The sequence below is a fragment of the Leuciscus leuciscus genome (assembly GCF_965113295.1).
Source record: "Leuciscus leuciscus genome assembly, chromosome: 5".
Taxonomy (NCBI): Eukaryota; Metazoa; Chordata; class Actinopteri; order Cypriniformes; family Leuciscidae; genus Leuciscus; species Leuciscus leuciscus.
Window position 1 is genome coordinate 231,333 of NC_138729.1, and position 16,183 is coordinate 247,515.

The 16,183-nt window shown below is 44.2% G+C and overlaps 1 long non-coding RNA gene across 1 annotated transcript in view; it reads left to right on the top strand.

The window, feature by feature from the left end:
• LOC309498488 overlaps window positions 1-16,183 on the top strand; it is a 31,825-nt gene continuing 15,642 nt past the window's right edge. Inside the window, exon 1 of the long non-coding RNA XR_014205965.1 lies at window positions 1-1,035. This is a non-coding gene — a long non-coding RNA (uncharacterized lncRNA). The remainder of the gene's footprint in view (window positions 1,036-16,183) is intronic.

The window sequence follows — 16,183 nt, forward strand, 5'->3', positions numbered from 1 at the left end:
CCGTGCTTCAGCCTGCAGTCTCACAGCTCATCTCCCATCACTTGCCATCTCTGTCAGAAGGTTTACAGCAACAAAGGCACATTCAGGGCTCATTACAAAACGGTGCACCTTCGCCTCCTTTACAAGTGCAAAGTTCCAGGGTGTGACACTACATTCTCATCTGTTCGGAGCCGCAACCGACACAGTCAGAATCCAAATCTACACCGTAACCTTGTGACGAATACCTCCTTCAATCAGGAGTAGGACAGTGCATCACACACACACACACACACACACACACACACACACACACACACACACACACACACACACACACACACACACACAGCCATATTCTTCTAAATACACATACGCACAGAGGTGTAAAGTCCAGAGGTAAGAAAGTAAAAGTCTTCCCACATGTTTATTCCACCCATGAACTCAGCCAGCTGATTCCACTCATTAGTTCTCCTGGCTGAAAGACTGTGCTAATTAGCAAATCCAGGTGATTGGAACAAAATACTGAAGAGGATTTTTACTTTCTGAACCTGGACTTTACACCTCTGCATACGCAATGATTCACTCTTAACAATTTGGGTTCAAAAGCACTGGTCATTGTACTGTACAATCAAGCTCAACTGGAAGGACAATCATATTTATATATAAATCTTGACGTCTTTTACCTTTTTAATGTTAAGATGTTTTCATCTCTACCTTAATATCTACTTGAGAAACTTTACTTATATTTATAGATTTTTTGAGAGTAGGACAGAAAGACAGATGCCTAAAAATGACTGAAGAAATTACAAAGCTGAAGATTGAAGAGACAGAGATGCACGCCTAATCACAAGAAAGCACATACAGAATCATTTTAATCACATTAAGAGATCCTTTAAAATAATCAGTGCTGTTATACAGTAAGTTAAGTCCCTCATTCTTTATCCAAAGGCACATGCAAATCATGTTGTATTTTCCTTCTCTGCACTTCTCCTTTGAGAGGACACATCTCTCCTCAGCACGAGACTGGGACAGAACATTGATCCAGCATGACATAGTGTTACGACCCTATGGTTTGTATTTTGCTGCCTCTCTGTTGTTTTGTCAGTCTCTCAATAGCTGTGTCCCAATGTGAAGGCTGCATCCTCCGAAGGTCGTATTTGAAGGACGATTGGCCGCATTTGAAGGCCGATTGCGTCACCGCGGCGCGATGAAGGCTGTCCCAATTCAGTTCTGCATCCTCCGAAGGCCGTATTCGAAAGCCGGTTGCGTCATCGTGACGCGACGAAGGCTACCCTGATTCAAAAGCGACGCCAAATGCGCTCTTCGTTTCCTCGTGAAAGGAAGGATACATAAATGGACACTTAGCGGCCTATCCTACCCTATTCTACCCCATAAGTCATTGCGCGCCGGTGACGACAGCATTTATTTATTTATTTTTAAAGGCGGCCGAGACTAGAGATCGGTGGTGGACAGCAAATTCACATTTAAATGTAAGTATTATGTTTTCATTTACTTAAATAGCTAGCGAAACCGAGTTAAAGTTTATTATAAACTTCATCTTAACTCCTCCGTCACCATTGCGTGGCTTCATTTGTCAGGTAGTTTGAGGCAAAACTTGTGCTAATATTAGTTTAACGACCTATTTGTAATATTTGCACTAGTCTATCTCACTTGTGTATTATAAGAAATATCACTCACCCTATAAAGCCCACAACAATAAGAAAAGCAGTTGATAAGGGAATGGGGTTTCACTTGTATGTGTTTTTGTAGTGCTGTCATGAAAGCTATGTGGTTTTAACCAAATTTGAGTATATAGAAATATGATTTCTTAAGTATTTTGTATGCATGTCTTGATGTGTCATATTTTGCAGTGTTAACAATGCACTTAAGATTGCACCCATGTGTTAAGCTTTTTTAGAGCAATTAAAAAAAATAAATAAAAAAAATTACAAAGTAAGAAAGATAATACACACGTCTTTGCTGAAATGTATTGTGCTGTTGTTGTTAACAAGCCATGGTTCATTTGCTCTGCCCTTAGGATTGCAAGTGTCCTGGGACAGGTGAGGGTGTGAGTGGGAACCCCACTGCTGAAACTTGGCCCTGGTTTGTCCTCAGGGCCCAGTTCAGCAGTGGGTGCCCACGGTGAGGAGGAACCAGCACCAGCAGCACCAGCAGGAAGGCAGAGGCGAGGAGAGCAGGGAGAGGATGGACAGGCTGTTTTCTCTTCTTGACAAAATGATTGAAAAATATATATTTTTTTCTACATATTCTTGTTTAATTTTTTTCCTTTTTATTTTTTAAAAGGAAAGAAAAAATCTGTACATTCTTTTTATGCAACTTTAAATGTGTAAATAAAAGAGAATGAATTGTTCTGGACATTGTTTTATTTTTTCAAATAAAATTGGTAAATGAAAATCATTTGTTCCACGGGCTACATTAAAGTACCTTTTCCAACTATTAACAACATACGTTAAACATATCAAAATCAACAAACATTTACAGTACATAAAATAAGAAAAAAATGATGTAGACTTTTATTCAGCTGAGCAGGGAGACCCTGGAGCTGCTGGACTGGAATGGGCTGCCCCTGGTAAGGCCTCTCTGCTGGTGGGACATCATCTGGGACGCTCTCCAGAGTGTTTGAGTGCATCTTTCCACTATCCACTAAGTTGTCTACCAACAGGTTTGCAGGGCTGACTCAGTCGACGGCTGCCATGTCACTGAGGTCTTTTTTTCTTTTTCAAAAAGAGTAATTTCTGAAAAAATAACAAGTTTTTAGTATCAAGAGTAAAACTAGGTATGTATTCTGCAGGTGAAAAAACGCCTCGGTTACGACTGTAACCTCGGTTCCCTGAAGAGGGAACGAGCGTTGCGTCGAAATTGACGCTATGGGGAACGCTTTGCGTGATGACGTCTTGAAGCACATGTAAAATCAGTCCAATGGTGTGGCGGAACGTCAGAGGCGGGTGACGTCACGTACCAGGAAGCTATAAAAGCCAGCCCGAAACAGAAAACGAAAGCTTCGTAGAGTCTGAAGTCGTGCTGACAGGCATGAAGGAGATATGGCAAGGCGACGCAACGCTCGTTCCCTCTTCAGGGAACCGAGGTTACAGTCGTAACCGAGGCGTTCCCTTTCAAGGGAACTCGCGTTGCGTTGAAATTGACGCTATGGGGAACGTCTATACCAACGCCACCATAGCTACAAATGTCTGTCCTGTGTGAAATCAAGTGAGCAGCACTAGTAAGACAAAACCTGAGACCCTGGAGTAGAGTCTAGGTCTAAAGAGTAGCACCTGACGAAGGTGTGCGGTGAGGACCAGCCTGCCGCATCACAAACATCCTGCAAAGACACTCCTGATATAAGGGCCTTAGAGGCCGCCATACTCCTAGTAGAGTGCGACCGGACAGCCCAAGGAGAAGGCTGCCCAGCCGCCTCATAAGCAAGTGAGATAGCCTCAACCACCCACTTGCTCATCCTTTGCTTAGACACTGGACCTCCCTTGTTAGGGGACCCAAAGCATACAAACAATTGATCACTTTTACGCCACAGGGCAGCTCTGTGGACATACGCGTCTAACGCCCGAACAGGGCAAAGCAAATTATTCGCCTCCTGGTCCGCTTTTCGAAAGGGAGGAGGACAGAAGGCCTCCAAGTGCCATGAGGGAAACGAGATACCAAAGGGTCTTTCCCCACAGACATTCCACCCAAAAGAATGTGGTATGCACCTATGGCTGCCACATAAACCTTTAAAGTGGACGGGGTCAGACCTGCAGTGAACCGGTCCTGCAGGAACTCCAGAACTGTACCAATTGGGCAGTTGACTGGATCCAACCGACGGTCACTACACAAAGAAGTGAATACTCTCCAGTTCAGGGCATAAAGTTTCCTCGTGGAGGGAGCTCTGGACTGTAGAATGGTCTCAACAACCTCAGTTGAGAGACCTGACTCTATGACCTGGGCCCCCTCAGAGGCCAAGCCCACAGGTTCCACAGTTCCGGTCGGGGGTGAAAAATCGAGCCCCCTGCTTGGGACAGAAGGTCCCTCCTGACGGGTAGCTCCAGAGGAGGCCCGCCAAGGAGGGACACAAGATCGGGAAACCATACTCTGCCCGGCCAGCGCAGGGCTATAAGAAGCAGGCAAACCCGGTCCCTGCGAACTCTCTCCAGAACTCCCGGTAGCAGAGCAACTGGGGGAAAGGCGTACAGACGTAGCCTCGGCCACGTCTGTACCATAGCATCCAGTCCCAGAGGAACTGGATGCGTGAGGGAGAACCAAAGTGGACAGTGAGACGTCTCTCGAGACGCAAACAGATCCACTTATGCTTGGCCAAACTCCCTCCATATCAGCTCCACCACCTCGGGGGTGGAGCCTCCATTCCCCGGGCCTCGGCCCCTGTCTCGACAGAGTGTCTGCTCCTATATTCTGGACCCCGGGGATGTAGGCTGCCCTGAGTGACAGCAACTTACCCTGGGACCACAAGAGGATATGGCGTGCCAGATTGGATAATGGGCACGAGCGCAAACCCCCTTGGTGGTTGATATAGGCGACTACCGACGTGTTGTCCGGATGCACTAACACATGGTGTCCCCTGAGACCTGTGATAAAGCTCCTCAGAGCCCGGAAGACAGCTAACATCTCTAGGCGATAGATATGCCAGGAATGATGATGGTCTTCCCACAGACCTTGAGATGAGCGACCCTCTAGGATCGCTCCCCAACCCGTGAGGGAAGCATCCGTCGTTAGCAGTTTGCGACGACAAGGAGCTCCCAGCACTGGGCCCTGGGACAGGAACCAAGGTTTCTTCCACATAACCAAGGCACGTAGGCATCGCCGCGTGACCTTGATTGTGCGAAATGGGTTGCCCCTCGGGGAAACCCCCTGGTCCTGAGCCACCACTGCAGGGGCCTCATGTGCAGCAGTCCAAAAGGTATCACGTTGGAAGCTGCTGCCATGAGACCCAACAGTCTCTGGAACTGTTTGACAGTGAGTAGCTGGCCTAGCTTCACACTTTTCACAGCTGCCAAGATGGAATCTATGCGTGGCGGTGACAGGCGCGCCTGCATCGACACTGAATCCCAAACCACGCCTAAAAAAGTGGTCCTCTAAAATGGAGAAAGCACACTCTTCTTGGCGTTCAGCCGTAACCCCAACTCTTTCATATGGGCGAGAACAACATCCCGATGTTGAACCGCCAACTGATGCGACTGAGCTAAAATCAACCAATCGTCGATGTAGTTCGTGATGCGAATACCCTGGAGGCGCAGAGGCGCCAGAGCTGCATCCACGCATTTGGTGAAAGTGCGGGGTGATAAAGCCAGGCCGAATGGAAGAACTCGACATTGGTATGCTTTGCCCCCGAAAGCAAACCTCAGGAACTTCCAATGACACGGACGGATGGAAATATGCGTCCTTGAGGTCTATTGTGACAAACCAGTCCTCGGACCTGATCTGTGGCACGATTGTCTCAATGTTAACATTTTGAACTTGAGCTGCATGACTGACTCATTCAGAATTCTAAGATCTAAAATGGGACGCAATCCCCCGTCCTTCTTTGGAACTATGAAGTACCGGCTGTAAAACCCGGTTTCCCTGTTGGAGGGAGGTACATATTCTATGGCCCCTTTCTCTAACAGAGTGTTTACTTCCTGTTCCATAACCAGAACCTGCTCGGGGCCCACCACTGTGGGCAGGACCCCCATAAACCGAGGTGGGCGTTTCTAGAATTGTATCTGATACCCTTTTTCCACGGTCTGCAGGACCCAACGAGAAACATTTGACAGTAGCTTCCACGCTGTCAAAGATTCTACTAGAGGTACCAGCCTCTCGAGACTGGTTTCTGGATTGTGTTGCTGTTGAGTAGTCGGTTCGTCGCCCTGTAACGGCGCACCGGCAGGGAACGACTGAACAGACTGCTCTAACACCCTCCTCAGAGGGGGCGGGCATCCCGAGGCCACTACGTTTCCGGGTGGTCCTTGAGATATGTGCTCGCCGGAGACCGCTGCGCCCTGAAACACCGGAGGCGGCAGGGTTGGCAGACCGGTCCCCTGAGGGCACCGAAGAGAGACGGGCACCGTATTTTTCTCCTGCTGTTGAGTAGTCGGTTCGTCGCCCTGTAACGGCGCACCGGCAGGGAACGACTGAACAGACTGCTCTAACACCCTCCTCAGAGGGGGCGGGCATCCCGAGGCCACTACGTTTCCGGGTGGTCCTTGAGATATGTGCTCGCCGGAGACCGCTGCGCCCTGAAACACCGGAGGCGGCAGGGTTGGCAGACCGGTCCCCTGAGGGCACCGAAGAGAGACGGGCACCGTAAAAAGAGGTGTTGGCCGCTCTACTTCGGGGGGGACTACCCTCATTTGTCCTGAGCCCTCAGACATCAGGACTTTTTCCCAGCAGCCTTCTTGGCAGTAATAACGGTCCACAGATCCGTTTTACCCCTCGAAGACTGCTGGGTTTGAGAGCGCCCTCTGTGTCCCCGAGATTTTTGTGGGGGAGCACGGGAGGAAACGCTCTGTTTCTGAGTGGCACGGTGCTCAGCGCTCTTTTTAGATGAGTGAGGCTGCTCCCGCTCAGCAGCCTCAATGAAAGAACGGCGGGGGAGAAGTTTCTGAAGTGCTGCTGCCTGTTTTGAAGCTTCTTGAGATTTAGCTACAGCACTATTAACTGCATCTCCAAATAAACCTTCAGTGGAAACCGGTGCATCTAAAAGAACATGTTTCTCTTTGTCCTTTATATCACTTAAATTGAGCCACAGATGCCTCTCAGTGGCCACCAGGGCTGCCATAGAACGGCCGATGGATTTAGCCGTCTCCTTGGTGGCCCTGAGAGACAAATCTGTGGCTCTACGCAACTCAGACACAGTTTCGGAACCAATACCCCCGCCCTCTTCAGAATCATCCAATAATTCAGCCTGGTACGCTTGCATTAGTGACATTGTGTGTAAACACGCTGCAGCTTGGCCGGCGGCGGCATAAGCCTTATGAACCAGGGAAGATGTGAATTTTACTGGCTTGGATGGTAGTGCAGGAGCCTTCAGAGAAGATGCCGTTGCTGGAGAGAGATAGCTCGCGAGCGTCTCTTCCACCTTCGGCATCTCCCCATAACCATGCTCTTTATAATTGTGAATGGAAGAATAGTGTGATGTTTGTGCAGTATACACTCTATATGACACTGGTTTCCCCCACGATCTCGACACCTCTTGTGTGGAGATCGGGGAAAAACGGATGGCTTCTGCGCTGAGGCTGTGCACGAGATGGCAGGAAACGCTCGTCGAGTTTGCTTTTCGAACGAGCGCCCTGCCGATCCTCTGGCCACTCAACAGATAATTGCTCGACAGCTCTCGTAACAACATCGAGCAATTCTTCAAACGCATGAGACTGAGGTGGCGAATCCTCAGACTCAGCGTCAATACTAACAACGTCCAACTCCTCAGAGCTGGACAATTGCAGTATTGGTGCCTCCATCGGGGGGGAAGAAACCGCAACGCGTGCTTCCACACCCTGATGAGAGGCACTGGATCTATCAGAAAGAGGCTGAGATAAGGCAGAGCCCGTCTCAACATCCACTGATAGATCCATTTGCGAACCCCAGGTCTGTGATCGACGCCGTGCCTCGGCAGCGGCGGGACCAGAGCCCTGGGGAACGCGATCCTGGTTAAATAAAGCCAGGCGGGATCTGAGCGTATGCATAGGAAGCGCATCGCAATGCTCACAGCCAGCACCCTCGAGTGCTGACTGGGCATGCTCTTCACCCAAATAGACAACACAAAGAGTGTGAGTGTCCCCACTCGTTAAATAACGCGGGCAGGGGTGAACACACACTCTAAACTGCTGCTGCTTACTCGCCAGTGTTGTGTGTAACGCAACTACTTTTTTGGGTAAAAAGTAGTGTAACGCGTTACTACAAAAAATTTGGTAACGAAACGTAGTTCCTTTTTCAATTCGGCGCAACGTTACTTTTCCCATGGATATATTTGACAGCGACACTGCCTCAGCTGCGCGCTTGAGAGAAGAGAACTGTTGAGAACTGAAGAAAACGATTTAGTTTCATATTTATGTTTAAATTAAATTAAATAAAAAAATTGCGCAATATATCGGGAGACAAATGGAGTGTGGAGACCACTTTGACCACTTTATTAAGTTTGTTTTTGTAGAAAACCTGTATTTAAAGTGAATTTCGTTTTGTATTAATTGTATCTTAATTTTAATCAATGTTTTATCAACCAGTTGGCTGAATTAAATAAGAAGTAAATTAAAGAAAACTATTTAGTTTCATATTTATGTTTAAATAAAATAAATAAATAATTTAATCTATGTTGATTATATGAAAAGTGAAAAGCGTGAGTAAGATCATAATTTTGTGCAATATATCGGGAGATAAATGGAGTGGGCAGACATGATTTAGACCACTTTATTAAGTTTGTTTTTGTAGAAAGACTTTCTTTAAAACGAATTTCGTTTTGTATTAATTGTATCTTAATTTTAATCAATGTTTTACCAACCAATTAATTGCCTGATTTTAATAAATAAGTAAATATGGCATGCAAAATAATCATGACGGCACCAGCGCGTGAACTGGAGCTCCTCTCCATACTGTAAATTAACCGAAACTCATAAGCTACTTGTCTCACAGACCTGAGAAATATATAGAAAGCTTGAATATGTGTACTTTTAAAAAATCTCTTTTTTTTCTCCTACTCCCTTGATAGAGTGAGTCGTATGTCTGAAAACTAAGCTTATGTCTTCTATATCATTTTGTCCTATGTTATCAAGATGCGATTCGCACCGGTGTTAGAGAGCAGGGAAGCTTTATTGGCTGTTGCCGAAATTTAAAGTTCGGTGGATAGGGGAAGCGGAGCGGAGAGAAGTGGCGCGAGCACACGGCTCATCGCGGAGTGTCGCACTCTACCCCATGATGCAGAGCCGGCTGAGAATAAAAGTTGCCGCACACAGCAGCGCCAATGAGAAGGACTTTTTTTCTTTTGAAATTTATACTATTTTTTATAATAAAGAGCACAAAATAATTACCTGTTAGCCTATGTTATATGCTCCATTGTATAACTTTATGTCTACATATTTAGGAACAGATATTGGGTTCTGCCCAAAGTCAAGCAACATAAAAGTAACGTAAGAGTAACGTAAAAAGTTACTTTCCAAACGGGGTAACTAAGTAAAGTAACGGATTACTTTTTTAAAAAGTAACGAGTAACGAGCAAACACTACTTTTTAAAAGTAACTTCCCCAACACTGTTACTCGCCATACTGAATATATAAATATAATAATATAATATAGACAGACAACACCAAATAACAGGGACAGATTTCACACAGAGCGCAACTGAAGACTCAGAAAGCTTTCGTTTTCTGTTTCGGGCTGGCTTTTATAGCTTCCTGGTACGTGACGTCACCCGCCTCTGACGTTCCGCCACACCATTGGACTGATTTTACATGTGCTTCAAGACGTCATCACGCAAAGCGTTCCCCATAGCGTCAATTTCGACGCAACGCGAGTTCCCTTGAAAGGGAACTCCTTGTCAGGGTTTTTATTATAGTTTTGTATTTATATTATGCTACTACTGCATTTTACTTCTGAATATTTTCAAGGTTGTTACATTATATACTTTTGTGTAGTTTAATGTAAAATCATAGCCTATGTGAGGGAAAACAGGTACTTCAGTAGGTTACTTCACATTTGCACGTGAATATTTAATGAAATATGCAGTTCCGAAAATTAAAGTAACAAAATGTAGGTCTGTTGTCACTATATTAACAAATTGTTGCTAATTACAGCTGCGTCCCATATCAAAGGGCGCATCTGAAGCTCGGACCGGTCTAGCCTACAAGGACTGTTCTTGTCGCCTGGCAACCGTGACAGCTGCCGATGACGAGCGCGAGAAATACTGGACTTTTTTATATTCAATTGGGTTTTATATTCAAACAGGGCTAAACCGAAAATACATGATCCGGCAGCGCCGGGGCTGAAACATCCTCAACATGTCCTCCAGTAAAATATAAAACATAAAAATGACAATAGCCAATTCTGGCTCCATAGCTGTTTACTCAATTAGGCTATATCAAATGAATTATCAGGATGGCAGCTGTCCTCTCGCACCGTTGAGGAGCGGTGATCAGAAACACCTGGTTGCGCAATTAGGAAATCCTATGAAGGCTACATGGTGCGTCCTTCGGAGGACGCATAGGCTGCATCCTTGAAGTCTTCAGTCCTTCGAAGGATGCAGCCTTCACATTGGGACACAGCTAGTGTGTCTGTCTAGGAACGTCACCTGATGGATTCCTGCAGGATGATTGGAACGACATCTGATTGGTTCCTGCACGATGATTGCTGCTCGATCCTGATTGGTGCAGCGTGTTTTAAAAAGACACGTCATCACTTCCTCTAAAGGAAGGAAGGAGTGGGTTTTGTGTTTGAGCAGAGAGCTTGTGATCTGAGTGTTAAGAGTATTATCTGAGTGTTAAGAGTATTATCTGAGTGTGTGGCGAAGATAAGGAACTACACTGACCAAAATGCAATGCGGTGTGGTGAGCGGGAAGTACGTAGTGAATTATTTAAGCAACAGGTGTGCGGGGCTTAAGGTGGGGAAGTTTGACAAACACAGTGTGAACGAGTTCGAGCAGCTGCCGGAGTTTCCAAAAAACGCCTGAGTTACCTGATGTCTAACCACTTTGCTGGCTGCGTTGCGGGAGAGTGTTGGGATTTGTGCTGTTGCTATTTCTAAAAGACGCTCGTTCACCGGCTGCGTTTGAGCTGTGCGTGAGTTAAATAGACATTGTTTTGATTCTCTATTACAACGCCGCTGAAAGGAGAAAACTCGAGGGAAGTTTGCTGTGTTCCTAAGTAACTGCTGGCTGCACTGTGAAAGAGTGTCTGGATTATTGCTGTTGTTTTTCCTGAAAGACACGTTATCAGAGGTGCCTGGGCTGAGCACGAGCCGAACGTTACAGCGCTGCGACTGCGAGTGAGTTACCCTTTTCATTGAGGACTGTGAGATCAAGATACTGTGCGGTTGACTCCAGGTAGGACTGGAACAGTACACCACTCTTCCTCTTACAAACTATTCATTCACTCGCCCACCCACGGAAAAGACGCTACAAACTGAACTGTGATCTTCTACGCACATATATATACACACACACACATACACACACACTTAACCACTCACTAACGAACGCTAACATTTCTGAGGTGGTTTGTTTACGAACTGTTAGAAAAGTTTACTCACATTGAGTTATTGCTGTTACGTGATATGAGTTAAACCAAAGACCTTTATTGTCTTATTTTATTTTGTGGGCCTCAATACATGAAATGTTCAAACTGATGAAATTGATGTTACATTTCATTTATCCCAGTGTTGATGAAATACTTTGTTTCATTATGATTCATGATGATTCTGTGAAAAATGTTTAATTTCTTTTGACATTGTTTTTGTTGAAAAAAAGGAAAAGCTAAAAGATTTAAGACAGGCCTAAGACAAAAAAAAAAAAATTTATGTCGAATTGGTTGAGTAATTGTGTACTGTTCTGTAACGGATGATAGGTTACTTCCATTGCACCGTCACAAGTGTTCAGAGTATTTGAGTGTAAAGAGTATTTGAGTGTTAAGAGTTTTTGAGACTGTGAGTACCGTTTGTTTGTTTGTTTGTTTGATTGATTTGAAAGCTGTTTGTACCTAAAAATCTCATTGGCCCTGTTGGCACATTTGACCCTTTGCCTGTTTACTGACACTGATTTGGACTGCCCTTTTCAGTTTGTTTGCCTGGTTGTCCATATTGTAAATACTGATTTATTTTTGGGAAAGTAGGGAGTTTGACGCCATTCTTTTCTTTATTGTAAACTGTTTAATCTCTGTTTTTGGTTAGGGAGATGGGTTTACGGATTGTATTTTCATTTTCTTTTCTTTTGGGTTAAGGTTTAGGAAAGAGGTTTAAATTTAAGGTTGTTTTGTTTATTTTGGCTTTGTCAGCTCCTGAATCATATGTCCCAAATTAAGAAAATAAATAACTTTTGTTCTAATTCCTCGCACATTGTTGCGAGGAAGAAGAAGAAGAAGAAGAAGAAGAAGAAGACATTGTAGGTCTATTACTTGCTCGATTGCTCCTGTCTGCCGTGAGTGTTTTTGCTTCGGTGCTGTAAGCTCCGTCTTAGCCTCGTATTTCCTTGTTTTGAACCAGAATTTACTACAATTTCTAGTTGTTTATACTACTACTAAATACGGCTTGCCCAACATCGCTGGCTTCCGTTGCTACTAGCACAACACGGTAGTAATTCGCTAGCCTGCTAACGCGCCACCCGTGCGCTCAGCTATTTTTATTTATTTATTTGTCTCTCGCGCGCTCGCGCCTTTGAGTTCATAAAAGCTCAGGTGAGTAAGAATCACTCAACAAACACGGTGAGTAATGTCTTGTCCTGTTATTATCATGCGTCGCGTCTGAATGCGTTGTTGTTTTTGGAGCTCTATCGATTTGATTTATAATTCTTGATTTTTCTCGCTGCCTGCTGTGAGTGTGTTTGCTTCGGAGCTGTAAGCTCCGTCTTAGCCTCGTATTTCCTTGTTTTGAACCATCATTTACTACAATTTCTAGTTGTTTATATTACTACTAAATACAGCTTACCCAACCCTGACGCATAACACGCTAGTAATTCGCTAGCCTGTTAACGCGCCACCCTTGCGCTCAGCTATTTTTATTTATTTATTTTCTCTCGCGCCTTTGAGTTCATAAAAGCTCAGGTGAATAAGAAACACTCAACAAACACGGTGAATAATGTCTTGTCCTGTCATTATCATGCGTTGCGTCTGAATGCGTTGTTGTTTTTGGAGCTCTATCGATTTGATTTATAATTCTTGATTTTTCTCTTTAAACCCGCTTACAACGAACATTTTCTACTCTTCCTCACTGAGAAGCACTACTGCTCAAACCTCATTGTTACAACGCGGACTGTTGAGCAGACGCGTCTCAAGCCTATTAGTGATCCAACGCTGCATACTCTTAAAGGTTACGTCCGTGGATCACGGCTGAACGAGTCTTCTCCACACTCACTTATAAACAAACACTTTTTTTTCGCCTATCGTGCGTCTACTCTACACCCCTACCACTAAAAAACCTCATAGTTACAACGCGGACTGTTGAGCAGACGCGTCTCAAGCCTATTAGTGATCCAACGCTGCATACTCTTAAAGGTTACGTCCGTGGATCACGGCTGAACGCGTCTTCTCCACACTCATTTACAAACAAACTTATAATATAAATTAGTATTAATATTGATAGCATCACTGGTAGCTTCGTTGCTAACTCACTGTCCATCTGTTAAAATGGCGAATATATCAGATGTAAGTAGTCTACCGCTTGGTGCAGGTGAGGACACATTTGAGCTTCACGCACTGCAGTCTGAGCTGGAAGCTGTTGAGAAACAGATCCACAACCTTTTATTGAGACAGGCCGAGCTGAGAGACCGGTGTTTGGCTCTTGAAACATCACGCGCCGACGCACACAAATCAGTGTTTAACGTTACTAACCCGCTGACTCCGACCGCGTCTACTCCGTGCGTTCCTCAGCATCGGTCGCAATCAGCCATGGTCTCGTTCACTCCGGCTCCAACACGCCACCACGAAGCCTGGGTGGTTCCGCAGCGGAAGACGCGAGTCAGGTTTAGACCAAGACTTTCTCCGACCCTCCCGGTTTTCGAGTTATCGACACAAAACCGCTTCTCCCCTCTACGCGAAACAGAACGCGATGCTGTGATCATCGGCGATTCCATCGTTCGGCACGTACACGCTACGTTAGGTACAAGTAAGGTGCAAAGTCATTGCTTCCCTGGTGCTCGTGTTTCTGAAATCGCTGCTCGCGTTCCCGAGATCCTGAACGGTGACGAGCGCGTCGGAACTGTGGTCCTGCACGCGGGAGTGAACGACATCAGGCTGCGCCAGATGGAGATTCTGAAGAAAGACTTTTCTCAGAAAACGGGTTATAAGTTTATTTCATTTGAAGTACTTGTACTAAATGTTACGCTCTTAGATGTTAGAAAAACATCCCTATTATCTCTAGCCTTGGCTACCGTATATAGACCGCCAGGGCCTTACGCTGATTTCCTAAAAGAGTTTGCAGATTTTCTCTCAGACCTATTAGTCAATGTCGATAAAGCATTAATTGTTGGAGATTTTAACATACACGTAGATAATCCAAATGATGCGTTAGGAGCTGCGTTTACAGATTTATTAAATTCATTTGGGGTCAAGCAAAACGTCACCGGACCAACTCATCGTCTTAATCATACACTCGATTTAATTATATCACACGGAACCGATCCAACCGATATAGATATCATTCCACAAAGTGATGAAGTCACTGATCACTACATGGTAACTTGCATATTACGTACTGCTGTAATATGTCATGCGGCGTCGCGTTATCAACCAGGCAGAACAATCCTCCCATCCACCATAGATAATTTCTCAAATTGCTTATCTAATCTGTCTCAGCTGCTGCCTGAACCCAAACAAACAGATGAACTAGAAGAACTAACTAGCACTATGAGCACCATTCTCTCTAGAACATTGGATGTGGTTGCACCTATTAAATTAAAAAAGGTCAGAGAGAAAAATAAAGCACCATGGTATAACAATACTACGCATGTTTTAAAGAGAGAAACCCGTATTTTAGAGCGTAAATGGAAACAAACTAATTTAGAGGTCTTTAGAATCGCGTGGAAAGACAGTATGTCACGTTATAAAAAGGCCCTAAAAGCTGCCAGGGCTGAGCACCTCCGCAAACTAATAGAAAACAACCAAAACAATCCAAGGTTTCTATTTAACACCGTGGCTAGACTAACAAATAAACAGACGTCACCCGAACAAAATATCCCGTTACAGTTCAGTAGTAATGATTTCATGAACTTCTTCACTGAGAAAATAGAAAGCATCAGAACCACAATTATAAACGTTCAATCTTCAATCGCGCCTTACAATTCAGCTTCAATTATCACCCCGAAAGAACAATTACAGTGCTTTACAACTATAGAACAAAAAGAGTTAAATAAACTTATCACTTCATCTAAAACAACAACATGTTTATTAGATCCTAAACCAACTAAACTACTGAAAGAAGTGTTATCTGTAGTGGAAGAGCCTCTCCTCAATATTATTAACTCGTCTTTATCTTTAGGTCATGTTCCAAGAACATTTAAACTGGCAGTTATAAAACCTCTCATTAAGAAACCACAATTAGATCATAATAATCTAGCAAATTATAGACCCATTTCAAATCTTCCATTTATGTCTAAAATATTAGAAAAAGTGGTGTCCGCTCAACTGGGCTCTTTCTTGCAACAAAATGATATCTATGAAAAGTTTCAGTCTGGATTCAGACCGCATCATAGCACTGAAACTGCGCTCGTTAAAATCACAAATGATTTACTTTTAGCTTCTGACCAAGGCTGTATCTCAATACTAGTTTTACTTGATCTTAGTGCTGCGTTCGATACTATAGATCACACAATACTCTTAGATCGACTACAAAATTATACTGGTGTTCAAGGACAAGCACTAAGCTGGTTCAAATCATACCTATCTGACCGCTACCATTTTGTCTATTTAAATGGAGAAAAATCGATCATAACTCCAGTAAACTATGGAGTGCCGCAGGGATCTGTATTAGGCCCCCTGTTATTTTCAATATATATGATGCCACTTGGAAATATTATAAGGAAACATGGAATTAGTTTCCATTGTTATGCTGATGACACTCAAATATATATTTCATCACGGCCGGATGAAAACGCTACATTTTCCAAATTGACAGAGTGTGTTAAAGATATAAAAGATTGGATGACGCGTAATTTTCTTTTATTAAATCCAGACAAGACAGAGGTAATACTTATCGGTTCAAAAAACCGCCCACAAAACCTCGCACAATACAACTTTAACATCATAGGATGTCCTGTTACTTTATCCTCTACAGTAAAAGACCTGGGTGTTATACTCGATTGCAACCTGTCTTTTGAAAATCATATTTCTTATGTTACAAAAACAGCCTTTTTCCACCTTAGAAACATTGCTAAGCTACGTAATATGCTATCAGTTTCTGATGCAGAAAAGTTAGTTCATGCATTCATGACCTCGAGACTGGATTACTGTAATGCTTTATTAGCTGGTTGTCCTGCATCCTCAATAAACAAGCTACAGTTAGTCCAAA